Raw genomic sequence first — 27,663 nt, forward strand, 5'->3', positions numbered from 1 at the left:
CGGGACTACTGATGTGTGCAATGAGTGTGCAGATATTTTAGTCGAGGAAACCGACGGAGAAACAAAACTGATCTTCATGTGCTAATTTTGGAAACCTTGTGTTCGTAATTGAAGTATTGTATTGTGAGATGTATGTATGTATCTTTTTGTGTTCAGTAAATGTTAATGTTCGTAACTATGTTCTTTCAGTGTCGCTTGACACTCGTGAATTGTTTGTGCTCCTCAGCGTGCTAGTTAGGGCTAGCTATGCAACCCATGGACCTAAGTCGGTTTAAGTTAGTGTCATTTTTCTAATTGAGTTGTTAATCGAGGTTAGTCATCCCTTAAGTTGGATTAGTGCTTAATCTGCTTTTTAGAGTTGTTAGTTGGTCCTAATTTTATTCTTAGCTTTTGGATGGCTCTAAACCTATTCCTAAGACTTCAAAACATGTTATTATTATACCCAAGGGATATGGGTATGGGTTAGGGGTCTTTTCCAACCCCTAAGCCCCTTTTGTTGACTATGGAGATCACTCAAAAAGTCCCTTTTTGCCTTTTTGCGAAAATTTCAAGTGGTTGTCATGAGTTGTCTTACCCCACATTATTTTACTGTCTAACCATAGTGAGGGTAGAGTTAGGAGTTTCTAGAATTGCTAGTGGGTGGGAGAAGTTATTGAGCCCCTTTGGTGGTTGAGTCTGAGGCTTATTTTAGAGGCCTTTGTTGGACTAGTAGAGGTTGTTACCCAATCTCTACATTTAGAGAGGGATTCTTGAAGGTTGAAGGAAGGAAAGGGATACTCTACTCAAATTTGTTCATTGCCATTACCTCTTTGTGCAGGTAGGAATTGTCATCTCCCTTGTTTAGATTTCAGTCTTGTTTCATGCTTATGCTACCTTTCTATTGTTTCTATGTTTGTATGTTTGTGGGTATGTTGGGAAGCTTTGAAAACCATGTTATTTTTGGTTGATTTCCTTTTATGTTTATGTTTGCAATTTTGAGATTTTCTTGCATGGGTGTTTTGGTATTACTCACCCTTGGAGAGGGAAAAAGTGACCAATTTTGGGAAAGGTCTATTTAGTCAGACTCCATCCAGTGTAGAGTCTCTTCTCAGGATGAGAAGAGGGAGAAAGGGTAGGGTGTTATGGGCCCCTACCTGTCAGCACAAACCTTGTATGGTTTGGGTATGTTGAAATGGAAGAACGGGAGTTCTTGGTATATAGCTCCGATTGGGCATTTGTTGGTGTTGTGCTTGACTTCTCCTGGTTGGAAGAATCCACCTTTCCCTAGTGTTGATTCATTTTGAATCATATTGTGAAAACCATGTATGAATATGTATGTTCGATTGTCTCTTGGTTATGTTTTGTTGTCACCTAATCAGAATTATGTTCCATCCATGGTATTAAGAGATGTGTTGCAGAAAGCATTATAAATCCCTTGATGAGGGTCATGAAGAAAACTCAATTAAATTGTTTTAAGTGGGATTGTTATCATATGTATCTTGAAATTTCAATTTTGATTGTAGTGGCCACGACACCGAGTTTTCTTCCTGGTTCTTTCCCGGCTGAGCCCTTGAATCAGGTTGTTAATAAAATGAGTGATTAAGTAATTTTTTTTGCTTCTCTTAAAATTTTTCTTTTGTATTTTACATTGTCATAGGAATGTGTATCAAAGATAAGATGAAACAATGATGTTCAATTATGCAAGATTCAAAATGTAAATGTATGGCATCACCTTTGAGTTTTGTATTTCATGGGCTAGTTGGTAAGGGAATGCATTGTGTTTTAAAACTTAGAGGTTGAATTTAATGCCAAGACTTTGGCCAACTCATGATATCACATCGACCCCTCTCTTTTCAAATTTTGGGCACAGTAAGTCGACCTTGTATTAAATGGAAAGTGATTTGCAAATATTCTAATATAAATTTAGCTGCTTTCTACCATCTCTTAATCGCTGGATGAAAAAAAAACTGCCACTCGTACTTTGTTCAGACCTGCATAAGGACTCACTTGGGACAGACTTTGTTCCACGTGAAGTGTGTTGGGAGGCACCCAAAGACCACGGGAATTTGCAGGATTAGAAAAAGTTGATTGGTCATACTTTGGTTTTGTAGTTGTACAAAGGAGTGGTCTTAGCTAATACCTTTAAGAGGCCTGCGCTTGCATTTGGGAACCCGACCTGATAGCGGGTATGCTTGGTCAGCGGTCCCATCTTATTGTAGCACCATGTCAGTGATGGAGGTGATGTTGGGTGGTGGGGAAAGAGTGTGTAGAGGAGGCTTGGGGGATCGGTAGGAATTTTTGGTTAGAGGTTGAAAGTTTAAGTTTTATTTTAGTTGAGGGGTGAGGTATGTTGAGTTGTGTAGGGGATTTAGTTATTAGGATAGCCTAGGGTTTAGTTAATGTTAGTTAAGGTTTTAGTAAATGGAGAATTGTTTATTTATTTATTTTAGTTTTGGATTAAGATAGTTAGTAAGTAATTCATGTTCAATATTAGTTAGTATGTTTTAGAAAAAAAAAATAGCATTAGTTACTCTAAATGTTTTATGAGTAAATGGTTATATTGTTTTAATGAGTATTTATCGTTAGATTAGGTCAAGTAGAGTTAAGTGAAACGTTTAGTCATTAATTATCTTAGATTATTATTTAAGTTAGTGATGTTAATTTTCTTATTTAAATATTTAGTTAAGTTAAAAAAAAAAAAAAAGGATTTCTTTTATTATGTCAATAATTTTACTTTAGTTTTGCTTTAATTAAGTGGTGGTATAATTAATTTAATTTATGTGTTTTTCTTTAGATTGTTGTTCTCATGTGATTCATAGTTAGTTTTAGTGTATATAAGTTATTTAGGATAGATTAGCATTAGCCTTAATTATGATTAGTTAGAATTTGTGATAGTTAAATTTTGATAGTTTAGTTTTTTTTTTACCTAAAGTTTTTCTTTAAATTTAATGAAGATTACCGTTTAAATGATTAAGTGGTTTTATAGTTGAATATGGATTGATAGTTAAGAGTCTATTGAGTAAATATTAGAATTTTAAAATCTTAGTAAATTTCATGTTAGATCTATAGATTATGATATTTGATTTATTTCCTAGTTTTTTTTTTATTTGTTTTGTCTTTCAAAACAATTTCAAAATATCGTTGCAACTTTAAAAGAAATAATGAAATCTAAAGTTGATACAATTTTATTAACGAATAAGTAACTATAGAATTGGATTTCTTCTCATCATTATAAACTTAAGATGTACATAGTTAAACTATTCTGACATTTTCAAAGTTAACTCATTTTTCTTTCTCAAATTGAATCAGTTAACTCCTTATTTTACCCAAATTAAATCTGTTAACTTCCTTTAATTTGGAAATCTCCCTTTATGACTGAACTTCAGCTTTAATCCTGACTGTTGATTGAAATCGATCTCAATCGTTGATGAATTTTAGGAAAGTCTATTTAAAAGACCCTCATCTCTTCATTTTGAAATGTTGAATGAAAATTTGCATCGAATTGTTGGTGGAATTCATAATCACATTTGCTCATATTCACATATGCAAAGATAAAGTTTGACCAAAAGTTGACCAGATTTAACCATGGTTGACTTGAGTTGACTAGTTTCGAAAAGAATTTTGAAATAATTAAACGAAATTATTTAATTAAATTGAGTACTTACTTCTAATTAATTAAACAAAGTTATTTAATTAAACGAGAAGCCATTCCTAATTAATTAAATGAAGTTATTTAATTAAATAAGAAAAGTGTCTCTAATTAATTAAAGATTATTTAATTAAATAGAAAAAGTAATTATGAGAGCATATCTCATTTTATAAAATTAAATATCTCAACAAAATCTCTCTTCAGTACAAAAAGGGAAATTTTCAGTCCACTATTGATAAAAAATGAGTTAAATCAGTTCACTCATTTTGCTACTCAAATTGAATCAGTTAACTCCTTATTTTACTCAAATTAAATATATTAACTCCCTTTAATTTAGAAATCTCCCTTTATGACTGAACTTCACCTTTAATCCTGACCGCTGATTGAAATCGATCTCCACCGTTGATGAATTCCAGGAAAGTCTATTTAAGAGACTGTCATCTCTTCATTTTGAAAGGTTGAAAGAGAATTTGCATCGAATTGTTGCTGGAATTCATACTCACATTTGCTCATATTCACATATGCAAAGATCAAGTTTGACCAAAAGTTGACCAGATTTAACCACGATTGACTTGAGTTGACTAGTTTCGAAAAGAATTTTGAAATAATTAAATGAAATTATTTAATTAAATGGAGTACTTACTTCTAATTAATTAAATAAAGTTATCTAATTAAATGAGAAGCCATTCGTAATTAATTACATGAAGTTATTTAATTAAATAAGAAAAATGTCTCTAATTAATTAAAGATTATTTAATTAAATAGAAAAAGTAATTATGAGAGCATATCTCATTTTATTAAATTAAATATCTCAACAAAATCTCTCTTCAGTTCAAAAAGGGAAATTTTCAGTTCAATATTGATAAAAAATGAGTTAAATTAGTTAACTCCTTTTTCTACTCAAATTGAATTAGTTAACTCCTTATTTTACTTAAATTAAATCTGTTAACTCCCTTTGATTTGGAAATCTTCCTTTATGACTGAACTTCACCTTTAATCTTGATCACTGATTGAAATCGATCTCAACCATTGGTTAATTCCAGGAAAGTATATTTAAGAGACCCTCATCTCTTCATTTTGAAAGGTTGAATGAGAATTTGTATCGAATTTTTGTTGGAATTCATACTCACATTTGCTCATATTCATATACGCAAAGATCAAGTTTGACCAAAAGTTGACTAAAGATAAAGTTTGACCAAAAGTTGACCAGATTTAACCACGGTTGACTTGAGTTAACTATTTTTGAAAAGAATTTTGAAATAATTACATGAAATTATTTAATTAAATGGAGTACTTACTTCTAATTAATTAAACAAAGTTATTTAATTAAATGAAGTTATTTAATTAAATAAGAAAAGTGTCTCTAATTAATTAAAGATTATTTAATTAAATAGAAAAAGTAATTATAAGAGCATATCTCATTTTATTAAATTAAATATCTCAACAAAATCTCTCTTCAGTTCAAAAAGGGAAATTTTCAGTTCACTATTGATAAAAAATGAGTTAAATGAGTTAACTCCTTTTTCTACTCAAATTGAATCAGTTAACTCCTTATTTTACTCAAATTAAATCTGTTAACTCCCTTTAATTTGGAAATCTCCCTTTATGATTGAACTTCACCTTTAATCCTGACCGCTGATTGAAATCGATCTCAACCGTTGATGAATTTCAAGAAAGTCTATTTAAAAGACCGTCATCTCTTCATTTTGAAAGGATGAATGAGAATTTGCATCGAAATGTTGCTGAAAGTCATACTCACATTTGCTCATATTCACATACGCGAAGATCAAGATTGACCAAAAGTTGACCAGATTTAACCACGGTTGACTTGTGTTGACTAGTTTCAAAAATAATTTTAAAATAATTCAACGAAATTATTAAATTAAATGGAGTACTTACTTCTAATTAATTAAAGAAAGTTATTTAATTAAATGAAAAGCCATTCCTAATTAATTAAATAAACTTATTTAATTAAATAAGAAAAGTGTCTCTAATTAATTAAAGATTATTTAATTAAATAGAAAAAGTAATTAAGAGAGCATATCTCTTTTTATTAAATTAAATAACTCAACAAAATCTCTCTTCAATTCAAAAAGGGAAATTTCCAATTCACTATTGATTAAAAATGAGTTAAATCAGTTAACTCCTTTTTCTACTCAAATTGAATCAGTTAGCTCCTTATTTTACTCAAATTAAATCTATTAACTCCCTTTAATTTGGAAATCTCCCTTTATGACTGAACTTCACCTTTAATCCTGACTGTTGATTGAAATCGATCTCAACCATTAATGAATTCCAAGAAAGACTATTTAAGAGACCCTCATCTCTTCATTTTGAAAGGTTCAATGAGAAGTTGCATTGAATTGTTACTGGAATTCATACTCACATTTGCTCATATTCACATACGCAAAGATCAAGTTTGACCAAAATTTGACCAGATTTAACCACGGTTGACTTGAGTTGACTAGTTTCGAAAAGAATTTTAAAATAATTAAATGAAATTATTTAATTAAATGGAATACTTACTTCTAATTAATTAAACAAAGTTATTCAATTAAATGAGAAGCCATTCTTAATTAATTAAATGAAGTTATTTAATTAAATAAAAAAATTGCCTCTAATTAATTAAAGATTATTTAATTAAATAGAAAAAGAAATTATGAGAGCATATCTCATTTTATTAAATTAAATATCTCAACAAAATCTCTCTTCAGTTCAAAAAGGGAAATTTCCAGTTCACTATTGATAAAAAATGAGTTAAATCAGTTAACTCCTTTTTCTACTCAAATTGAATCAGTTAACTCCTTATTTTACTCAAATTAAATCTGTTAACTCCCTTTAATTTGGAAATCTCCCTTTATGACAGAACTTCACCTTTAATCCTGACCGCTGATTGAAATCGATCTCAACCGTTGATGAATTTCAGAAAAGTCTATTTAAGAGACCGTCATCTCTTCATTTTGAAAGGTTGAATGAGAATTTGCATCGAAATGTTGCTGAAATTCATACTCACATTTGCTCATATTCACATACGCAAATATCAAGAGTGACCAAAAGTTGACAAAATTTAACCATGGTTGACTTGAGTTGATTAGTTTCGAAAAGAATTTTGACATAATTCAACGAAATTATTTAATTAAATGGAGTACTTACTTCTAATTAATTAAACAAAGTTATTTAATTAAATGAGAAGCTATTCCTAATTAATTAATTCAAGTTATTTAATTAAATTAGAAAAGTGTCTCTAATTAATTAAATATTATTTAATTAAATAGAAAAAGTAATTATGAGAGCATGTCTCGTTTTATTAAATTAAATATCTCAACAAAATCTCTCTTCAGTTCAAAAAAGAAAATTTCCAGTTCACTATTGATAAAAAATGAGTTAAATCAGTTGACTCCTTTTTCTACTCAAATTGAATCAGTTAACTCCTTATTTTACTCAAATTAAATCTGTTAACTCCTTTTAATTTGGAAATCTCTCTTTATGACTGAACTTCACCTTTAATCCTGACCGTTGATTGAAATTGATCTCAACCGTTGATGAATTCCAAGAAAGTCTATTTAAGAGACCCTCATCTCTTCATTTTGAAAGGTTGAATGAGAATTTGCATCGAATTCTTGCTGAAATTCATACTCACATTTGCTCATATTCACATACGCAAAGATCAAGTTTGACTAAAAGTTGACTAGATTTAACCACGGTTGACTTGAGTTGACTATTTTTGAAAAGAATTTTGAAATAATTAAATGAAATTATTTAATTAAATGGAGTAATTACTTCTAATTAATTAAAAAAAGTTATTTAATTAAATGAGAAGCCATTCCTAATTAATTAAGTGAAGTTATTTAATTAAATAAGAAAATTTTGTCTAATTAATTAAAGATTATTTAATTAAATAGAAAAGGTAATTATGAGACTATGTCTTATTTTATTAAATTAAATATCTCAAGAAAATCTCTCTTCAGTTCAGAAAGAGAAATTTTCAGTTCATTATTGATCAAAAATGAGTTAAATCAATTGACTTCTTTTTCTACTCAAATTGAATCAGTTAACTCCTTATTTTACTCAAATTAACTCTATTAACTCCTTTTAATTTGAAAATCTCCATTTATGACTTAACTTCACCTTTAAACCTTACCGTTGATTGAAATCGATCTCAACCGTTGATAAATTTCAGGAAAGTCTATTTAAAAGACCCTCATCTGTTCATTTTGAAAGGTTGAATGAGAATTTGCATTGAATTATTTCTGGAATTCATATTTACATTTGCTCATATTCACATACGCAAATATAAAGTTTGACCAAAAGTTGACCAAATTTAAATACGATTGACTTGAGTTGACTAGTTTCGAAAAGAATTTTGAAATAATTAAATAAAATTATTTAATTAAATGGAGTACTTACTTCTAATTAATTAAACAAAGTTATTTAATTAAATGAGAAGTCATTCCTAATTAATTAAATGAAGTTATTTAATTAAATAAGAAAAGTGTCTCTAATTAATTAAAGATTATTTAATTAAATAGAAAAACTAATTATGAGAGCATATCTGATTTTATTAAATTAAATATCTCAACAAAATCTCTCTTCAGTTCAAAAAGAGAAATTTCGAGTTCACTATTGATAAAAAATGAGTTAAACTGGTTAACTCTTTTTTCTACTCAAATTAAATCAGTTAACTCCTTATTTTAGTCAAATTAAATCTGTTAACTCCCTTTAATTTGGAAATCTCCCTTTATGATTGAACTTCACCGTTAATCATGACTGTTGATTGAAATCGATCTCAACCATTGATGAATTCTAGGAAAGTCTATTTAAGAGACCCTCATCTCTTCATTTTGAAATGTTGAATGAAAATTTGCATTGAATTGTTGCTAGAATTCATACTCACATTTGCTCATATTCACATACGCAAAGATCAAGTTTGACCAAAAGTTGACCAGATTTAACCACGGTTGACTTGATTTGACTAGTTTAGAAAAGAATTTTGAAATAATTAAACAAAATTATTTAATTAAATGAGAAGCCATTCCTAATTAATTAAATGAAATTATTTAATTAAATAAGAAAAGTGTCTCTAATTAATTAAAGATTACTTAATTAAATAGAAAAAGTAATTATGACAGCATGTCTCATTTTATTAAATTAAACATCTCAACTGTAGTGCTTGCCCCTAGTTCACATTTTTGCTAACATTGTTGAACTCTTTTAGAGCTAGTTTTATGTTGATGGTTAGCAACATTGTTTTGAGACTATTAGATATTGCGCTATGGATTCAGTTTATTATGTGATGAGATCACTTAGACTTTATATTTCATGTATGCATGATGATTATTTTTAGTGATTTCAATTATTGATGGTTATTAGCTAGATGGTTTTTATTATCATATGTGTTTCTTATGAATACTTACCCCATATTTGCATGTGTATGGTGTGCGTGTTTTTTCTTATGTATGGTGTGTTTGATGTGGTTAAGGAAGGGAGTCGTAGTCACCTGCTAGTCGGGATCTACACGATGCATCACTTCCTGTCATTGCCTGTTTAGTTAGTATATATTGTGCTTGTACACGCATAATTTTTTATGTAGGTTGCAAGTATCGGATAGCGACTTTCCTGAATTGCCAGGATGAGCGTACCCTATCACATTATCTCAATGATAAGAGAGGGGAGATAATTCTCAAGTCCAAATCCCAACCCTTTAAGCTATTTGTCCTAATAGAAAAATTAGGACAAGCATCTGAGTTGAGTACCCTCTGAATACGTCGGATGACATAATACGTGATATTAACCCTTGTTTGAATTTTGTATGTATTTTGGCTATGACAGGTTTTCATATTTTTACCTTGTGAGTCTTTGGAGTATTTTTTATTAATTAAGCCTAATTAAAAGATTAAATTAATGATTTAATTAAATAAAAAATGAATATGATATTTTAATATTTATTTTATTTAATTAATTGGGAAATTAATTAAATAAAATAATTAAATTTGAAAATAAAAGTTAAAAGTTTAAATTTGAAATGTAACAATATTTATTTTAATAATAATATATTTAATGTTCATTTTTAAATAAATGACTAAATAATATTATTATTAAAGCTAATAAATATTTTAGCAATTAAGTTTTGGAAAATGAAATTTAAAAGTGGAAAATATATTAAAATTATTAAAAGATTCTAGATCTCATGTGATTAAAATATAAATATATTAAGATTGAAAAGTGAAATTATTAAAGTTAGTGCATGAGATTTAATAAATAAATAAATAAAATTAGAAAGAGTAAAGTAAATATTATATTAATTAATGTGCATTATTTTAATATTTTCTCACATAGGAGTTGGTAAATTCTCGAGAGTTGTCATATAGACAACATAGGGGTTTGCATTCTAAGAATACATAAGTTGTCTACACTTAGGAGTTAGCATTTTATTTGAGCACATGGTGTCTACAACCTTAAGACTTACCTAGAAGGTTGGAGAAGACCCATGCTTAGTTGTTATGCTTATCTTCTAGTTATTTCTAGAGACACTTTAGATGCATCTTAGAGGCCTTTAAATAGAGGCTCTCCTAGTGTGTTTGGACAAGCTGAATGGAAGCTTAAATAAAAGCTTAATGGAAGCTACAGGCTACAAGCTACAAGCTTCAAGCTAAAAATGGAAGCTTCAAGCTTACATGCTCATATTCTTCTTCATGCTCATATGCTCCTTCATGCTCATATGCTTCTACATGCTCATATATTTTTACATGCTCATATGCTTCTATATGCTTCCATGCTTATTCTAGCACTTCTAGTCACTTGGAGGATTCAGTTGGCTTGGATCTTGGAAGAATTGCGAATATTGGAGAAGGAAGGGATTCTCTATGGACTTTTGAAGCATGGCAAATTAGCATCAATGTCCAAGTGCACTCGTGATAATCACATAATTTATTTGCACTCTTTCTCTTCCTGTCTTCATCATGTCTGCTATATGTGTCTGAATATTCTCTGTGATTGGATCTGCAATTTTGCAATTGGAATCTAGATATGCTATTTAGTTGAGAAGAAAACAATAGAAAAACTCTAGATCCAATTAAGGAGAAATAATTAGATCTAAAACGGGTTTGGGTTCGATTTGGAATCAAATTGATTAATGGACTTTAAAAAAAATAGTTTCTAAAACTATAAGCTAGACCTATTAGAAGAATTGGATAAATTTAGAGAACAATTATTTTAAGAGAAAATTTTTAATTCATCAAAAATTGTCCTGTTGCTACCCCTTGGATAGATCCGAACTCAGTCATTCATAACTTTTTATCGTGATCGAATTTATTCGATCGCTCTAGTAAAAATTGGTTCAACTTGGCCCTCTCCAACATATTTCAATTTTAGCCTGATCCAATTGTTCATTAGGGAGATATGGCCATCGTAATGAGACTATTTTATTCAAAGACAGATATTTTTCCATTTTCTCATAACCAAGAGTTCTTTATGCTTAAACTTTACAAAAATAATATATCAAAGCATGAAATGAATTAAAGATATTATTGCAATCTTCCCTTATTAAATCTTATTAATATGCATTAGTTTTATATAATTTATTATCTAATCTAATTAAATCAAATTTAATTAAGATTAGTTAATAGTAGAAGAAGTTTAATTAATTATTAGTCAATCTAAGCAAATAGATTTTTAAAATGAGAGAAAATTAAAAGAAAAGAGATTTTAATATAGTTTATATAGTGGACTTTTTATAATGTATATTAAATACTATTTAATATATATTAAATAATTTAGAGATGGTAATTTTATATTACGAGATGATTTTAAAATTAAGTGACTCAAATTTTATTGATATTGGACAATAGGTCATTGTTACATTTTGACCTTGTTATAATATAGCTACGATTTGAATTATTATATTGATTATAAATTAGTGATATGCCTTAAAGGTTAGTTAAATATTAACTAATGAGATTTATGGAAATATAATTTGATGAGTTTATCATTTATTAAAGTTTGTTGGGTCTAACAAACTAATAATTAAATAATGGTATAAATGGTTATTAATTAACTGTATTAAAGTTAATGATTGAAGTTTTGTAAATAATATTAATCAATTTGAATTGGTTAATAATTTAGAGGAGTATTAATTAATTGAATTTCTTAAAATCAACATACATAGGGGAAAACTATTTGAGGATATTAATATCGGAGCATCTATTATAACTTGTTATTATTAATGGGTACTTTGTTGAAAAGTGATGAATTTGGTTATTATAGAATTATTAATAAGATTTTCAATTTAGCTTGTTATTAAATGTTATCAAGATATTATTATTGAATTATTAATATGATCATTTGAGTATTGAATTATAGTCGACTTTTATTTTATAGAATTCTAGTTAGTTATTAGTCAACTGATATTAATTGAAATGTTGCTATGGTTATGCAATTATTAATTAAATCAATTAATGAGAGTTAATTAGATTTAATTGATAATTAATTTATGTAATAGAGATTTAGTTGATATAATTCTTTTTATGAGATTGTAGATTATTTATATCGAAGTTGATAAGTCTTATGATTTGAATAAAGACTTTAGATATTTTAATAGTTGTTGGTGATGATTTAGTCAAGAGACTTAAGTTTTAGTAATATTTAATTAAGTATTATTAAAATGTTAATGGATCATGGATTGTGTTCCTATGTTAATTGCTCACTTTAATAAAGTTATAATCTTCTTAATCAAAGATTGATAATTGGTTCTCTTATAATTTAACGAATAATGATTCTTTGATTATCTCAAAAAGTTGTAGTAACATTAGAGAAGAGTTAATCAATTAGAATATGGATCATAGTTAAATAAAGAGAACAATTTAATTAAGGGCCAGTAATGATTAGTTTAATGAGTAAAGTATTTAATCTTAAGTTATCCTTAAAATATTATTTTTAAGTAGTGGAAGGATAATGTTATCGAAAAAACAAACGGGTTGACATGTAGGTCAAATGAAGAACCTTACACATTTATATTTGAAACGAAAACTGAAGCTCCACACATTATTCGTCTATGTGATTTTAATAAACCAAAACATTTGTCTACATTGTGTATTCTATATGCTTCTTGTTTTGGGTTTTGGGTTGACTAGTGTTGACCAGTTATAGGATGTCTACCAGAGGCTCGGGGGTTATGATTGTGATGTCATGATGATGTCTTAATTCTAATCTTTATAAACCCAACCATGGTTATGCGATCGTATGCTCTATGAAATGTTTGTATTTACTGATTGTTATTGCTTATCAGTCTTCATGTGTGAAGTTGAGATGTATGTGTATGAGACACTTGAGCTAATCATTTTTGAGTCATTGATCAGTTATCTTTGGATTATTTTCCAGTCACCATGATGGGACTGAGATGTTGATTTATTTCTTGATGATGTCATGTTGTGACATGTTTGACTCAACTATTTTGGAGTCTTTGATCAGTATTATTTTGAGATATTCTTGGTTGGTTGATAAGAACCAATGGATATTGTGATTCATGTTGGAGATTATATTTATGAGGTATATTTTGTGGAGCTTTTATGTGTTCTTGGATGGAAGAACCATCTTATTATCAGGTTCCTGTTAAGGAACCAAGTTTGATCTTTATGAGTGTTGTGGTATGGGACACAACTATGGATTTATGTGCTTAGGAGAGGTTGTCTAGGTACATGACTGTGGGAGTGGCTTGCATAGGGGTCCGAGGCCCAAAGTGGTCAGTACCAGGGGTGACCTAATGTAAGTTATGTAATAAGTGATAATCTAGTAATTAAAATTTATGGGGGGAAAAACATTAAAAATATAATATAGAGATATTTGAACCACCCATGCCTTGAGTTCTTGTATAGACTAAGGATGGGATGAGTGTCAGTCTTCTTGAGAGGGCTCTTGGTTTCCACATGTGCCACATTGAGGGTCCAGGGTTCAGAGTAACCAGTCCAGGGTATCTCAACGCTTGAGGGTCCGAGGTCTAATGAAAGACCATTCCAGGGTAACTCAAGCAGCCATGTGATGACATTCCCTAGTATATAGCCTAAGTCTCCTCTATAGATTTTGTATACCTTTGGTGGTGTACTTATTGTTGTGCCTTTGAGAATTAGATGTCAATTTTGTGATTCGAACCTTTGAGTAAGTATACTTTTAGGATTCTTAGACTTATAGAAATTTGTGCTATGTGTTTTTGATATCTTATTTGAGACTTAAGATTATCTCCTCAGCACGATGGGAGTAGACCACTTAGGTTCCACATGGTTGGGTGGTAGTGTTTTTCCACTCTTATCATTTGAGATCCGTCCGAGACACTGTGGCTGGAGTATTTTTTGATTGGTATTTATTTTCATTCTGTTCTTAGATCATTGTGATAGATAATATACCTTATGATGGATGTATTTACTGGTATGTTTCTTATATTGATGATTGCATATGTTAGATGATGCTATCCTATGCTTTACTTTGCATGTTAGTAGGATGTTTTAAAACTGACATTCCTACTATGTTAATACCGATGATCTTTTTAGTGCTTTGGAATGTTATGCACGGAGGGATGGCTAGGATCCACGATGGTCTAATGATGCTATTTATGGTTGGGAGGAACCATGCACTTCATTATTTATGTTAGTGATTAATAGTTATCTTCCATGATGGATGATTATGTCTTTTGAGATGATGTATCATGTATGACATGTGGTTTCATTTACATTAAATGCATCATGGATTAATATTAGATGATGATGTACTTTATATACACAGATGTTTATTCTTTTAAGTTTTTCATACTTTGTATCATGTATAGTGGATGATTGAGCTAAACTAAAATGTAGTTACAAAAAAGACACTTGTATATGGTTTAAAAATGTTGGATGTATCATTGTTATTTCATAAGAATGTGATGTTAGATGAATAGTTGATTTAGAAATAATTCAACATTAAAGGATCTTTAAAGAATGTAATATATTATGTTATGTTTACTTTTAGTTGGATGTTACTATTGCATCCGCAGATGTTGTCAATGGTTTTACTTTCATGTTTTAAAAAAAAATTGTTTGGCAAACTTTAGGTTAATTCTTTGGAACCCTTGGTGGGGCATTACATCAACAAAATCTCTATTCAGTTCAAAAAGGGAAATTTCCAGTTAAATCAGTTAACTCCTTTTTCTACTCAAATTGAATCAGTTAACTTCTTATTTTACTCAAATTAAATATGTTAACTCCCTTTAATTTGGAAATCTCCCTTTATGACTGAACTTCACATTTAATCTTGACTATTGATTGAAATCGATCTCAACCATTGACGAATTCCAGGAAAGTCTATTTAAGAGACCCTCATCTCTTCATTTTGAAAGTTTGAATGAGAATTTTTATCAAATTGTTACTGGAATTCATACTCACATTTGCTCATATTCACATACGCAAAGATCAAGTTTGACCAAAAGTTGACCAGATTTAACCACGGTTGACTTCAGTTGACTAGTTTCGAAAAGAATTTTGAAATAATTAAACGAAATCATTTAATTAAATGGAGTACTTACTTCTAATTAATTAAACAAAGTTATTTAATTAAATGAGAAGCCATTCCTAATTAATTAAATGAAGTTATTTAATTAAATAAGAAAAGTGTCTCTAATTAATTAAAGATTATTTAATTAAATAAAAAAAGTAATTATGAGAGCATATCTCATTTTATTAAATTAAACATCTCAACAAAATCTCTCTTCAATTCAAAAAGAGAAATTTCCAGTTCACTATTGATCAAAAATGAGTTAAATCAGTTGACTCCTTTTTTTACTCAAATTGAATCAGTTAACTCCTTATTTTACTCAAATTAAATCTGTTAACTCCCTTTAATTTGGAAATCTCCCTTTATGACCGAACTTCACCTTTAATCCTAACCCTTGATTGAAATCGATCTCAACGGTTGATGAATTCCAAGAAAGTCTATTTAAGAGACCCTCATCTCTTCATTTTGAAAGGTTGAATGAGAATTTGCATCGAATTGTTGCTGGAATTCATACTTACATTTTCTCATATTCACATATGCAAAGATCAAGTTTGACCAAAAGTTGACCAGATTTAACCACGGTTGACTTGAGTTGACTAGTTTAGAAAAAAAAATTGAAATAAATAAATGAAATTATTTCATTAAATGGAGTACTTACTTCTAATTAATTAAAAAAAGTTATTTAATTAAATGAGAAGCCATTCCTAATTAATTAAATGAAGTTAATTAAATAAGAAAAGCGTCTCTATTTAATTAAAGATTATTTAATTAAATAGAAAAAGTAATTATGAGAGCATATCTCATTTTATTAAATTAAATATCTCAACAAAATCTCTCTTTAGTTCAAAAAGGAAAATTTTCAATTCACTATTGATCAAAAATGAGTTAACTCGGTTGACTCCTTTTTCTACTCAAATTGAATCAGTCAACTCCTTATTTTACTCAAATTAAATCTGTTAACTTCCTTTAATTTAGAAATCTCTATTTATGACTAAACATCATCTTTAATCCTGACCATTGATTGAAATCAATCTCAACCATTGATGAATTCTAGGAAAGTCTATTTAAGAGACCCTCATCTCTTCATTTTGAAAGGTTGAATGAGAATTTGCAAGGAATTGTTGCTGAAATTCATACTCACATTTGCTCATATTCACATACGCAAAGATCAAGTTTCACCAAAAGTTGACTAGATTTGACAACAGTTGACTAGTTTCGAAAAGAATTTTGAAATAATTAAACAAAATTACTTAATTAAATGGAGTACTTACTTCTAATTAATTCAACAAAGTTATTTAATTAAATGAGAAGCCATTCCTAATTAATTAAATGAAGTTATTTAATTAAATAAGAAAAGTGTCTCTAATTAATTAAAGATTATTTAATTAAATAGAAAAGGTAATTATGAGAGCATATCTCATTTTATTAAATTAAATATCTCAACAAAATCTCTCTTCAGTTCAAAAGGGGAAATTTCTACAACACTATTGATCAAAAATGAGTTAAATCAGTTAACTCCTTTTTCTACTCAAATTGAATCAGTTAACTCCTTATTTTACTCAAATTAAATCTGTTAACTCCCTTTAATTTGGAAATCTCCCTTTATGACTGAATTTCACCTTTAATCCTGATCGTTGATTGAAATCGATCTCAACCGTTGATGAATTCTAGGAAAGTCTATATAAGAGACCCTCATCTCTTCATTTTGAAAGGTTGAATGAGAATTTACATCGAATTGTTGTTGGAATTCATACTCACATTTGCTCATATTCACATACGCAAAGATCTAGCTTGACCAAAAGTTGACCAGATTTAACCACGGTTGACTTGAGTTGACTAGTTTCGATCAGAATTTTGAAATAATTAAACGAAATTATTTAATTAAATGGAGTACTTACTTCTAATTAATTAAAAAAAGTTATTTAATTAAATGAGAAGCCATTCCTAATTAATTAAATGAAGTTATTTAATTAAATAAGAAAAGTGTCTCTAATTAATTAAAGATTATTTAATTAAATATAAAAAGTAAGTATGAGAGTATATCTCATTTTATTAAATTAAATATCTCAACAAAATATCTCTTCAGTTCAAAAAGGAAAAATTTTCAGTTCACTATTGATAAAAAATGAGTTAAATCAGTTAACTCATTTTTCTACTCAAATTATATCAATTAACTTCTTATTTTACTCAAATTAAATCTGTTAACTCCCTTTAATTTAGAAATCTTCCTTTATGACTGAACTTCACCTTTAATCTTGACCGTTGATTGAAATCGATCCCAACCATTGATGAATTCCAGAAAAGTCTATTTAAGAGACCCTCATTTCTTCATTTTGAAAAGTTGAATGAGAATTTGCATCGAATTGTTGCTAGAATTCATACTCACATTTGGTCATATTCACATACGTAAAGATCAAATTTGAGAAAAAGTTGACCAGATTTAACCACGGTTGACTTGAGTTGACTAGTTTCAAATTTTTTTTTGAAATAATTAAACGAAATTATTTAATTAAATGGAGTACTTCTAGTTAATTAAACAAAGTTATTTAATTAAATGAGAAGCCATTCCTAATTAATTAAATGAAATTATTTAATTAAAAAAATAAAGTGTCTCTAATTAATTAAAAAATATTTAATTAAATAGAAAAAGTAATTATGAGATCATATCTCATTTTATTAAAATAAATATCTCAACAAAATCTCTCTTCAGTTCAAAAAGGGAAATTTCTAATTCACTATTGATCAAAAATGAGTTAAATGAGTTAACTCCTTTTTTCACTCGAATTGTATCAGTTAACTCTTTATTTTACTCAAATTAAATTTGTTAACTCCCTTTAATTTGGAAATCTCCACTTATGACTGAACTTCACCTTTAGTCCTGAACGTTGATTGAAATCGATCTCAACCGTTGATTAATTCCAAGAAAGTCTATTTAAGAGACCCTCATCTCTTCATTTTGAAAAGTTGAATGAGAATTTACATCGAATTGTTGCTAGAATTCATACTCACATTTGCTCATATTCACATACGCAAAGATCAAATTTGACCAAAAGTTGACCAGATTTAGCCACAGTTGACTTGAGTTGACTAGTTTCAAATTTTTTTTAAAAATAATTAAACAAAATTATTTAATTAAATGGAGTACTTACTTCTAATTAATTAAACAAAGTTATTAATTAAATGAGAAGCCATTACTAATTAATTAAATGATGTTATTTAATTACATAAGAAAAGTGTCTCTAATTAATTAAAGATTATTTAATTAAATAGAAAAAGTAATTATGAGAGCATATCTCATTTTATTAAATTAAATATCTCAACAAAATCTCTCTTTAGTTCAAAAAGGGAAATTTCCAGTTAAATCAGTTAACTCCTTTTTCTACTCAAATTGAATCAGTTAACTCCTTATTTTACTCAAATTAAATCTGTTAACTCCCTTTAATTTGGAAATCTCCCTTTATGACTGAACTTCACCTTTAATCCTGACCATTGATTGAAATCGATCTCAACCGTTGATGAATTCTCGAAAAGTCTATTTAAGAGACCCTCATCTCTTCATTTTGAAAGGTTGAATGAGAATTTGCATCGAATTGTTGCTAGAATTCATACTCACATTTGCTCATATTTACATACGGAAAGATCAAGTATAACCAAAAGTTGACTGAAGATTTAACTACAGTTGACTTGAGTTGACTAGTTTCGAAAAGAATTTTGAAATAATTGAAAGAAATTATTTAATTAAATGGAGTACTTCCTTCTAATTAATTTTAAAAAGTTATTTGATTAAATGAGAAGCCATTCCTAATTAATTAAATGAAGCTATTTAATTAAATAAGAAAAGTGTCTCTAATTAATTAAAGATTATTTAATTAAACAGAAAAAAGAAATTATGAGAGCATATCTCATTTTATTAAATTAAATATCTCAACAAAATCTATCTTCAGTTCAAAAAGAGAAATTTCCAGTTTACTATTGGTAAAAAATGAGTCAAATCAGTTAACTCCTTTTTCTACTCAAATTGAATCAGTTAACTCCTTATTTTACTCAATTTAAATCTGTTAACTCCCTTTAATTTGGAAATCTCCCTTTATGATTGAACTTCACCTTTAATCCTGACCGTTGATTGAAATCAATCTCAACCGTTGATGAATTCTAGGAAAGTCTATTTAAGAGACCCTCATTTCTTCATTTTCAAAGGTTGAATGAGAATTTGCATCGAATTGTTGCAAGAATTCATCCTCACATTTGCTCATATTTAAATACGCAAAGATCAAGTTTGACCAAAAGTTGACCAGATTTAACCACGGTTGACTTCAGTTGACTAGTTTCAAAAAGAATTTTGAAATAATTAAATTAAATTATTTAATTAAATGGAGTACTTCTAATTAATTAAAAAATGTTATTTAATTAAATGAGAAGCCATTCCTAATTAATTAAATAAGAAAAGTGTCTCTAATTAATTAAAGATTATTTAATTAAATAGAAAAAGTAATTATGAGAGCATATCTCATTTTATTAAATTAAATATCTCAACAAAATCTCTCTTCAGTTCGAAAAGGGAAATTTCTAGTTCACTATTGATCAAAAATGAGTTAAATCAACTAAAAACATTTTCTATTCAAACTGAATCAGTTAACTCCTTATTTTACTCAAATTAAATCTATTAACGCTTTTTAATTTTGAAATCTCCCTTTATGACTGAACTTCACCTTTAATCCTGATCGTTGATTGAAATTGATCTCAACTGTTGATGAATTCTAAGAAAGTTTATCTAAGAGACCCTCATCTCTTCATTTTGAAAGGTTGAATGAGAATTTGCATTGAATTTTTGCTAGAATTCATACTCACATTTGTTCATATTTACATACGCAAAGATCAAGTTTGATGAAAAGTTGACCAGATTTAACCACAGTTGACTTGAGTTGACTAGTTTCGAAAACAATTTTCAAACAATTAAACGAAATTATTTAATTAAATGAAGTAATTACTTTTAATTAATTAAACAAAGTTATTTAATTAAATGAGAAGCCATTTGTAATTAATTAAATGAAGTTATTTAATTAAATAAGAAAAGTGTCTCTAATTAATTAAAGATTATTTCATTAAATAGGAAACATAATTATGAGAGCATATCTTATTTTATTAAATTAAATGTCTCAACAAAATCTCTCTTCAGTTCAAAAAGGGAAATTTTCAGTTCACTATTGATAAAACATGAGTTAAATCAGTTAACTCCTTTTTCTACTCAAATTGAATTAGTTAACTTCTTATTTTACTCAAATTAAATCTGTTAACTCCCTTTAATTTCAAAATCTCCCTTTATGACTAAACTTCACCTTTAATCCTGACTGTTGATTGAAATAGATCTCAACTGTTGATAAATTCCAGGAAAGTCTATTTAAGAGACCCTCATCTCATCATTTTGAAAGGTTGAATGAGAATTTGCATCGAATTGTTGCTTGAATTCATACTCACATTTGCTCCTATTCACATACGCAAAGATTAATTTTGACCAAAAGTTGACCAGATTTAACCACGGTTGACTTGAGTTGACTCGTTTCGAAAAGAATTTTGAAATAATTAAACAAAATTATTTAATTAAATGGAGTACTTACTTTTAATTAATTAAACAAAGTTATTTAATTAATTGAAAAGCCATTCCTAATTAATTAAATGAAGTTATTTAATTAAATAAGAAACGTGCCTCTAATTAATTAAAGATTATTTAATTAAATAGAAAAAGTAATTATGAGAGCATATCTAATTTTATTAAATTAAATATCTCAACAAAATCTCTCTTCAGTTTAAAAAAGGAAATTTTCAGTTCACTATTGATAAAAAATGAGTTAAATCAGTTAACTCCTTTTTCTACTCAAATTGAATCAGTTAACTCCTTATTTTACTCAAATTAAATCTGTTAACTACCTTTAGTTTGGAAATCTCCCTTTATGATTGAACTTCATCTTTAATCCTGGCCGCTGATTGAAATTGATCTCAACGGTTGATGAATTCGAAGAAAGTCTATTTAAGAGACCCTCATCTCTTCATTTTGAAAGATTGAATGAGAATTTGCATCGAACTGTTGCTGGAATTCATACTCACATTTACTCATATTCACATACGCAAATATCAAGTTTGACCGAAAGTTGACCAGATTTAATCACGGTTGGCTTGAGTTGACTAGTTTTGAAAAGAATTTTGAAATAATTAAAAAAAATTATTTAATTAAATGGTGTACTTCTAATTAATTAAACAAAGTTATTTAATTAAATGAGAAGCCATTCCTAATTAATTAAATGAAGCTATTTAATTAAATAAGAAAAGTATCTCTAATTAATTAAAGATTATTTAATTAAATAGAAAAATTAATTATGAGAGCATATCTCATTTTACTAAATTAAATATCTCAACAAAATCTCTCTTCAGTTCAAAAAGGGGAATTTCTAGTTCACTATTGATAAAAAATGAGTTAAATCAGTTAACTCCTTTTTGTACTCAAATTGAATCAGTTAATTCCTTATTTTACTCAAATTAAATCTGTTAACTCCCTTTAATTTGAAAATCTCCCTTTATGACTGAACTTCACCTTTAATCCTGACCACTGATTGAAATCGATCTCAACCGTTGATGAATTCCAAGAAAGTCTATTTAAGAGACCCTCATCTCTTCATTTTGAAATGTTGAATGAGAATTTGCATCGAATTGTTGCTGGAATTCATACTTACATTTGCTCATATTCACATACGCAAATATCAAGTTTGACCAAAAGTTGACCAGATTTAACCACGGTTGGCTTGAGTTGACTAGTTTCGAAAAGAATTTTGAAATAATTAAAAGAAATTATTTAATTAAATGGTGTACTTACTTCTAATTAATTAAATAAAGTTATTTAATTAAATGAGAAGCCATTCCTAATTAATTAAATTAAGCTATTTAATTAAATAAGAAAATTGTCTCTAATTAATTAAAGATTATTTAATTAAATAAAAAAAGTAATTATGAGAGCATATCTCATTTTATTAAATGAGTTAAATGAGTTAACTCCTTTTTCTACTCAAATTAAAACAGTTAACTCCTTATTTTGCTCAAATTAAATTTGTTAACTCCCTTTAATTTGGAAATCTCCCTTGATGACTAAACTTCACCTTTAATCCTAACCACTGATTGAAATCGATCTCAACCGTTGATGAATTCCAAGAAAGTCTATTTAAGAGACCCTCATCTCTTCATTTTTGAAGGTTGAATGAGAATTTGCATTGAATTGTTGTTGGAATTCATACTCACATTTGCTCATATTCACATACGCAAAGTTCAAGTTTGCCTAAAAGTTGACCAGATTTAACTACGGTTGACTTGAGTTGACTAGTTTCGATAAGAATTTTGATATAATTAAACTAAATTATTTAATTAAATGGAGTACTTACTTCTAATTAATTAAACAAAGTTATTTAATTAAATGAGAAGTCATTCCTAATTAATTAAATGAAGTTATTTAATAAAATAAGAATAGTGTCTCTAATTAATTAAAGATTATTTAATTAAATAGAAAGAGTAATTATGAGAGCATATCTCATTTTATTAAATTAAATATCTTAACAAAATCTCTCTTTAGTTCAAAAAGGGAAATTTCCAGTTCACTATTGATAAAAAATGAGTTAAATGAGTTAAGTCCTTTTTCTACTCAAATTGAATCAGTGAACTCCTTATTTTACTCAAATTAAATCTGTTAACTCCCTTTAATTTGGAAATCTTCTTTTATGACTGAACTTCATCTTTAATCTTGACCGTTGATTGAAATTGATCTCAACCGTTGATGAATTCCAGGAAAGTCTATTTAAGAGACCCTCATCTCTTCATTTTGAAAGGTTGAATGAGAATTTGCATTGAATTGTTGCTTGAATTCATACTCACATTTGCTCATATTCACATACGCAAATATCAAATTTGACCAAAAGTTGAGCAGATTTAACCACGGTTGACTTGAGTTGAATAGTTTCAAAATTTTTTTTGAAATAATTAAACAAAATTATTTAATTAAATGGAGTACTTACTTCTAATTGATTAAACAAAGTTATTTAATTAAATAAGAAGCCATTCCTATTTAATTAAATGAAGTTATTTAATTAAATAAAAAAAGTATCTCTAATTAATTAAAGATTATTTAATTAAATAGAAAAAGTAATTGTGAGAGCATATCTCATTTTATTAAATTAAATATCTCATTAAAATCTCTCTTGTAGTGCCTACCCTCGTTCACATCTTTTCTAGACATTGTTAATATTATCAGACTATGATAGACTAGTTTTATGTTGATAGATTATAGGTATTGTTTTGACATTATCAGACATTATGTTATGGATTCATTGGTTATAAGATGAGATCATTTAGAGTTTACATTTCATGCATACATGATGATCATTATAGTGTTTTCAGTTATTATTGATTATTAGATGGATGGTTTATTATCTTATGTGTTTATTATGGATACTTACCCCATACTTGCATGTGTATGGTGTGCGTGTTTTCTTATTGTATGGTGTTTCTGATGTGGTTAAAAAAGGGAGTAATAGTCACCTGCTTAGTCAGGATCTACACGATGCACCACTTCCTCCCATTGTCTTTTTAGCTTAGCATTATATTTATTATATGTACATGAATGGTTTTTCTATAGGTTGCAGGTATCGGGTATCGACTTCCCTGAATTGCCCAGATGAGCCTACCTTATTATACTATCTCAATTATAAGAGAAGGGAGATAAGTTCTCAAGTCCAAATCCCAAACCCTTAAACCAATTGTCCTAGTGAGGTAGGACAAGTATCTGGATATTTTACCCACCGAATGTGTCGGATGACATAATTCGTGATTTTTAACCTTTTAGACTGATTTTGAGTGATTTGCTCTATGATGGGTTTTCATATTCTATCTTGAAGGTCTATGGTGAATTATCTATTAATTAAGTCTTAATAAATAGATTTAATTAATAAATTAATGATTTGAGGAAATTAATATAAAATATCATGTTATTTGATATTTTGATTATAATTATTTAAATGTGAATTATTGAGGAAAAATGAATTTAAAAAAAAAAATTAGAAATTAAAATTAATAATAATTATAAAATAATAATAAAGTAACAAAGAAATAATAATAATAGTTATAAAGTTAAAATGAAAGTTATAAATATTTAAATAGAAATTATATAAAAAGTAAATTAGAGTTATAAGCTTGCATGAGAATTAACGCATTTCTCTATTTCTCGTGTATCAACAACATGGGGGGTTAGTGCATCAATTAAGCACATGGTGTCTACAACCCTATGGCTCATCTTGAAGGTTTGAAAAGACCCATGCTTAGTTGGTGACACCTTCCAGCTATTTCTAGAAGCATTCTAGATGTTTCCTGAAAGCTCTTTATATTCAGGTATTCATAAAAGCTTAGACACAGTGTTGGGAGAGCAATTGGAGTATTGGAGGACTCGAGAATTCTAAAGAAGGGAGGAGCTTTCTCTGCGAATTTTCTGAGGAAGAGCGATTTAGCATCAGAATCCGGGTAGATTCTTGTGATTTTAATTATGCTATTTTCGCATCTCACATTCCCTGTCTTCTTCATGTCTTCCATATGTCTTTTGAGAAGTTTCATATTTATATGCATTCTCAATATGGGTAGATTAATTTTATTGAAAAATTTTATATGCATTCACAATTGTAGATATAATCTTTGCGAAAAAAGAAAAAAAAACATACATGGTTATATATTCAGATCTGCATACACACACACACACACACACACACATATATATATATTATGAATCTATTATAAAATTCAATTATATATATATATATATATATATACATACATACATACATACATACATACATATATATATATAATCAAATTTTATAATAGATTCATAATAAATGTATACATATATATATATATATATATATATATATATATATATATATATATATATATATATATGTATGTATACCTATGTATATTTATATATAATGCACCGAATTGAGTGATTGATAAATTGCAGTGAGAAATTTAATAAATCACATCGCGATTCATATTGCATGAAACAAGTGTATATTATAATGCCGTGGGCAGGATTCATACCCCGCGCCTGCGGAAGGCAGAGACCTGCCGTTGCAGGTCTGCGGCGACAGGGGTACTATGTACCCGCTATCAACACAGTACCTGCGACTATAGGTACTGCGTACCACAACAAGAGTTTTGGGGGGGTTTAATTGATGTTAATGTTATGCAAAAAAAATATTATGTTAAAACATTTGTAAACAATCAATTCACATTGCTATATAATATGGTGTCAATCAAAATTGTTAAATCAATTTTATGAAAACGTATTAATATATTTACATATATATATATATATATGTATGTATGTATGTATGTATGTATGTATGTATGTATGTATGTATGTATGTATGTAATATATAAATAAGTTATTTATAAATTTTAGTTATTATTATTTGATCAATGATTTATATTGAATATTTATTTTCATAGAGGTGACTCTTTAATAACTTTCAACTATTTAATAATTTAATTGTTTTAAATTATTAAATAAGGAATTTATAGTTTGGTGGGGGGTGTATCAAACAAATATTATAAATTGGAAAATGGATTTTTTTTAGTTCTGTTAAGGAAAACTGATATCCAAAAATAATATGAGTGTTTTTCCATTCATTCTTCAAACTTGGGAACTTAAACTGAGATCTCTACAATTCAAGTCATAAAACCAAAACATGTGTTTACATTATGTATTCTTTATGCTATTGTTTTGGGTTTTGGGTTGACTAGTGTTGACCAGTATAGGATGTCTCCCAGAGGCTTGGGGGTTATGTGATTGTGGTGACATGATGATGTTTTAATCTCGATCTTTACAAACCCAACCATGGTTATGTGATGGAATGCTCTATGTATTGGTTGTGATTACTGATTATTATAGTTGAGATTCTTATGTATAAGAGACTTGACTTAACCATTATTTTGGTCATCAATCAGTTATCCTTGGTTATTTTCTAGTCGTTATGATGGGATTGAAATATGGATTTATTCTTGGTGATGTCATGATGTGACATGTTTGACTCAACCATTTTTGGAGTCTTCGATTAGTATGATTGAGATATATATTTTGGTTATTAAGAACCATTGAATATTTGATTATCAGTGATACTTCAGTTGCCAATAGAGAGCTATTGTGTTCATGATTTTCTATGGATGTTAGCTCATGGAGATTTGATTCTTTTATGCATATTTGATGATTTTATGGTTTATCTTTTGTGATTTTGAGATTTATGAGTCCATGAGCATTAGGGCAGGATATCTACATGTAGTGATGAGAAGTGGCTTGCAATGGGGGTCGGAGCCCTAAGAGGCTACCAGGGTAACTCATTGTAAGTTGGATTAATAAGTGATAACATTCAAACCTAATACTGACTTAATGAACCTTAAAAGATAACTATTTTGTTCTCGCCCATGCCTTGAGTGCTTGTATAGGCTAGGATGGGAGTAGTGAGATGCATGGTTGTGACCTTGCATTCCATAGTATGCCTCGTCAGTATGAGAGGATACTAGTGGCCGCATGAAATCAGTATGGACTCGTGGAGTTTAGCTAACTACCAGGGTAACTTGTACTTGATAATTGCAATAACACTTTCGCGCTTGCATAGTAGGTTCCTACATGTCATTGTGTTCCTGTGGGATTAGATGTCAGATTTTGTGTTTGGAACCTTCAGTTAGTATACTTTTAGGATTCCTGGACTTATAGAGATATGTGTTATGTGATTTTGATAGCCTGTTTGGGACTTGAGGTTATCTCCTTAGCACGGTGGGAGTGGACCACTTAGGTACCACGCGGTCGGGTGGTAGTGTATTTTCCACTCTTATCATTTTGAGATTCATTGAGACATCGTGGCTGATGCGTCCTTCATGATGGTGGATATGTATCCTTTTTCATTGATGATTAGCACATGTTAGATGATGTTATCTTATGCTTTTATTTGCATGTTAGATTACTTTCTACATATGATGTTTTATATATTAGGAGTGACATTCCTACTATGTAATACCAATGATCTCTTTGGTGATTTGGAATGTTACACACGGAGGGATGGCTAGGATCCATGATGGTCTAATGATGCTATTGACGGTTGGGAGGAACCGTGCACTTAGTTTATTATGTTTGATCTTTATGATGGATGTATATGTTTTTGTATCATGTGATTATCTTTACTTTGATGTATCATGGATTAGAATAGGATGATGTACCTTATTCTATGTATGTATATTTTTTTAAGTTGTCATACCCTGTGACATGAACAATGGATGATTGATTATTTGAAATGTAATGTATAAACATTGGATTTATCATTATTATTTCATGTGGATGTTGTACTAGATGGATTCATGTATGTAATTCAATGTTAAGGGATCTTAAAGAATGTAATCTGTTATGTATGTTATGATGGACAATGCTATTGCTTTCGTTA

The sequence above is a fragment of the Cupressus sempervirens genome, chromosome 5 (assembly GCF_028749045.1).
Source record: "Cupressus sempervirens isolate cs-2001-9-10 chromosome 5, ASM2874904v1, whole genome shotgun sequence".
Classification (NCBI taxonomy): Eukaryota; Viridiplantae; Streptophyta; class Pinopsida; order Cupressales; family Cupressaceae; genus Cupressus; species Cupressus sempervirens.